The sequence below is a fragment of the Saccopteryx bilineata genome, chromosome 1 (genome assembly GCF_036850765.1).
Source record: "Saccopteryx bilineata isolate mSacBil1 chromosome 1, mSacBil1_pri_phased_curated, whole genome shotgun sequence".
Taxonomy (NCBI): Eukaryota; Metazoa; Chordata; class Mammalia; order Chiroptera; family Emballonuridae; genus Saccopteryx; species Saccopteryx bilineata.
This window is the reverse complement of record NC_089490.1, coordinates 260,176,814-260,181,161: the sequence shown is the minus strand read 5'-3', so window position 1 is coordinate 260,181,161 and position 4,348 is coordinate 260,176,814. Positions and strand designations below refer to the sequence as shown.

The 4,348-nt window shown below is 44.3% G+C and overlaps 1 pseudogene; it reads right to left on the bottom strand.

Moving 5' to 3' along the window:
• Positions 1-1,649: 1,649 nt before the first annotated feature.
• On the bottom strand, positions 1,650-3,725 carry LOC136321053 (kinesin-like protein KIF11 pseudogene; annotated as a pseudogene).
• Positions 3,726-4,348: the final 623 nt, after the last annotated feature.

Here is a 4,348-nt window from a genome sequence, read left to right as displayed (position 1 = left end):
CGAGATGGCAGGGAGTTGTCAGCATAGAGGGGAGGAGGAGAGAAAGCAGGCAGATGGACAGTGTGAGCAGCTGGATGGAAAAGGAGGGTCAGAATCTGCAGGAGGACGAAGAGACTAAAGTTCCACGTGGTCAGAGGAGTCAAAAAAGATTTAGAGCTCTGAGGAGAGGGGAGAGGGCAAGGAGGAAAGAGGCACAGTCACAGTTTGTAAGGAAGGAGGAGGGGTCAGAGAAGAGACAGGCACTGCAGCCGGAGCCACAGCTTCTAAGGAGGGGAAGGGGACAAAAAACACAGGGGAGAAGGGAGGGGCCCCTGGCCAGTGGGGGAGGAGAAAGAGAGACAGGTATTTGTAAGTGAATGAGAAACATGATTTTTGCAAAGAGAGGGGAGGAGGCTTTCTGGAGGGAAGAGACTCAAGTGGAAGAGACTTCCAGAAGGACTAAAGAGGAGTCCTGAGAGAGGGGTGCCCCTGGGGGTCAGGCAGGAGGGAGAGAGAGTTGGGAGTCTGTGGAGAAGGAAAGATTAGGAGCGGAGGTTTTAGGTGAGGTTTCTCTGGCCAAAAATGGCCCGCATGTATTACAGGTGGTACAGAGATTTAAGAATGGGAGCGAAGGGAGAAGGAAGCCTGTGCGTAAGGAATTTCTGATGCCCTCCCCATCTGGTGGCAGAAATTGTCAAGATCTCTTGGGATATTATAATGGTAGTAGAAAGCAACCTGGCTAAGAGCCTAGACTTTCAGGAAGTCCATGGAAGCAGGCCACTCGGATTAGAAACCTCCCAAACTGTGAACCTCAGAGAGTAGAGTGAGTCCCGTAGGAGTCGAGTAGTGTCTGAGACCTGAGATTGGGAGGACCCCATGTTCCAAGGGGAGTCTGGCTGGATGGTTTGGACTGAGAGGAGCCCACAGTAGAAAAGACTGGTGAGAAAAGGGGGTGTCCCTGCCTTCAGTCACAGTTCCGACAGAAAATCTCCGTAGAAGGAGAGTCTCAGACAAGAGGTCATCACCCCAAGGCTGAAATCCCGGGACGTAGGAGAGGGGCCTGGCTTGGCGTGCCTAGACTTTCGTAGAAGTCCAGTAGAGGAGTAGAGGCAGACCACTCATAGATATGGGGTCCGAAGTCAAAAACTGTCCAAACAGGAAGGAGTGTTTTTAGAGAGAAATTTGGAGGCCAACCGGGGAAGGGGAAGGGAGAAACTCCTTATCTTTCTGGTCCAGCAGGGGTTCAGGACAGGGTTAGACTGCTGGCCAATCGACCTACAATTACATGTCCAAACAGAATCAGGGAGTGAGCCTGGAACGAGCTACCGCTGCCCATTGCTTCCCTGGTTATAAGTTTGGACAGCAAAGAGGGATTGTCCAGGCAGTTAGTACCCTGTCCCGGTTTTGGCACCAAATGTTGGAATCCATGGGAGTGCGAAAAGACCAGAGTAACAGGTTTTATTGAAAGGAAGAAAGGAACCCTGCCGGGCACTTCTCCAGGGAGAAGAAGTGCCTAGTACACTTGTACTTGTCTCCTAGTACAAGCTAGGGGGACAAATTATATAGGGTAAGGAAGAATTTTGAGTAAGTGGGTGTTGAATTAAAAGTCCTGGTATGTCCGGAATGCTTCTCCTTGGGGCGACTTGTCAGCTTCTAGGAATTCCTCTGTCTCAGGGGCGATAGTCCAGTAAAGGACTATAACTTTCTTCAGAAATGTACATCCCATTTTTTTCACAGGCTACAGCAAGATCTCATTTCAGATGCTTTATCTCTTCTGTATATTCCTTAATGAGGGCTTTTTTGGTCAGTTTCTAGTTAACTTCAGGCTTATTCAGTATGTTCTTTGTTCTATGAGCATAAACCAATGTATTCAGAGTTTCCTCAAAATTGAGAGATACAGGAGAAATTGTTGTAATTATAGATGCTCTTGTATGTCCTCCAAGAGAATCCTGGAGGATTCTGGTTAGTTTAGATTCTCGGTAAGGAACACGAGGTATTCTTTCTACAAGAACAGTAGGAACCCCTCCCACAGTCAACAGAGATTGATTGGTATTTCCAGCTTCCCGAGCTCTCTTGTCAACTGCTCCAGAACAGCCAATGTTTTCACTTCCTGCAAGATCAACCAAGTTCAACTTTCCGATTTTCACCAGCTCCTCTCCATCGAGGGTAGTTTCTTTCATATGTATTGTAACAGAGAAAACTGAGTGGGAACAACTAGAGTATGCATTCATTAATGTTGCTGCAGTTTTCCTTTTTGCTGCTCCCTTCTCCAAAATTTGGTAAACTTCATCTTTGTTGTGTACTGTAATTTCTTCTAAACCTTTGATTATCACTCCCCTCTTGTTTCGGGGATCATCAAACATCTGTAGTCTCTTAGAAACATCAAAAGATGGACTAAGGAGATCAAAAAGTTCTTCACTATAGATTTCCAGCAGAGACACTTTGTCTGAAAATTCAGTACCACTATCAGTAAGTTTCTCAAAAGTTTGATGAAGAGTATGTGGAATTATACCAGCCAAAGGATCCTCCTCCCAAGTATACTGTTCATTAGGTGACATTTCACCTTCCATTGTAAAGGTTTTTCCAGTGCCAGTTTGGCCATATGCAAAAACAGTGCAATTATAGCCCATAAAAACTTCATCTGAAACTGGACAAACAACTTCGATAAACTTCTGTTTAGTAGATGCTCCAAATACCATATCAAAAGAAAATGTTTCCCTTGAGCTCTTGTCAGCCAATCCTCCAGTCCGTACACTAACTTCTTTTTTCACATGATCACACTCTACTATAGAATGGGCACTTGCTTTCTGCTCTGCCAAATTAAGTGGTCTGCATCTCACCACCACCTGGATGTTCTTCTTCCCGGGATGCCATGATGGAGCCCTGCAAAAAACAAGGCCTGATACTGACCTAGGCGGTTTGGCGGGGGAAACCGATAGAAGCAGCTCAGTGTCCCCGCTCTCCACTAAGGACTCGGACTGGCCAAGGAGTCTGACTCGCTCCAGCCAGAGTGGTCAATTCACCAATCTAGCTTCCGCCAGCCATCAAAGAGACCATCTTTTTCTCACTACTCTGCAGCGCCACCTTTGTCATAAATCAAATGACTGTTTTTTGACTCTTCTGTTTCATTGGTCTGTTTGTCTGTTCTTAAGCCAATACCATTCTGTGTTAAATACAGTAGCTTTTAATATGTATTAAAATATAATATACAATTGTATAAGTTCTCCCACTTTGTTCTGTTTCAAGATTTAGCTATTTTTGACCCTTTGCATTTCTCTATGCATTGCAGTGGTCCCCAACCTTTTTTGGGCCATGGACCGGTTTAATGTCAGAAAATATTTTCATGGACCGGCCTTTAGGGTGGGACGGATAAATGTATCATGTGACCGAGACAAGCGTCAAGAGTCTTAGAGGGATATAACAGAGAGAATCTGGTCATTTTTTAAAAATAAAACATTGTTCAGACTTAAATATAAATAAAACAAAAATAACGTAAGTTATTTATTCTTTCTCTGAGGACCAGTGCTGGTCCGCGGCCCGGGGGTTGGGGACCACGGATGTATTGTACAATCAGTTTGTCAGTTTCTAGCAAAACGACCAGCTATGATTTTAACTAATATTACATTTACTCTGTAGAAAATATGGGGCATTTTGACATTATATTTGAATTTTTATTGATTCTATTAAAAATATGGGGTTAATTGACATTATAACAATATGTTCATAAACATCTCTTACATCAACATGGTGAATTTTTCCATTTCTTCTATTTTCTCTCAATGTTTATGTGTGTTTGCATCATGAGTGTATGTATAGAGATGTTTTATAGCTTTCATTACATATTTGATATTCTGACTGTATTTTATTTTTTCTTCTTAACTGAGAAATGGAGAGGCAGAGAGACAAACTCCTGCATGCACCCTGACTAGGATCCACCCAGCAAGCCCCCTACCAGGCAATGCTCTGCCCATGTGTCCTCATTGCTCTGTTGCTTGGCAATGGAGCTGGGTTTTTTTTTTTGGGGGGGGGGTTAGCACCTGAGTCAAGGTCATGGAGCCAAGACATGGTTGTGGCAGGGGAAGAGAGAGAGAGAGAAGGGAAAGAGGGAGGGGTGGAGAAGCAGATGGTCGCTTTTCCTGTGTGCACTGAGATGACTGGTTTCTTTGAGTTTGTCTTAACTGTTCATTAATCTGTTGGTTTTTTATGCTGGAGACTTTTGATACCGCCTCTGTATCTTGTCCTTTATGGCCAATGAACCATCATGTCTAGTTGTCCTCCCTTGAGCCTTTCTTTGAAATGATGCCCCCCCACCCAGTGATTATGTCACTTGTTCCTATTGTTCATTTGGCTTTATCAGAGCCTGCTTTGT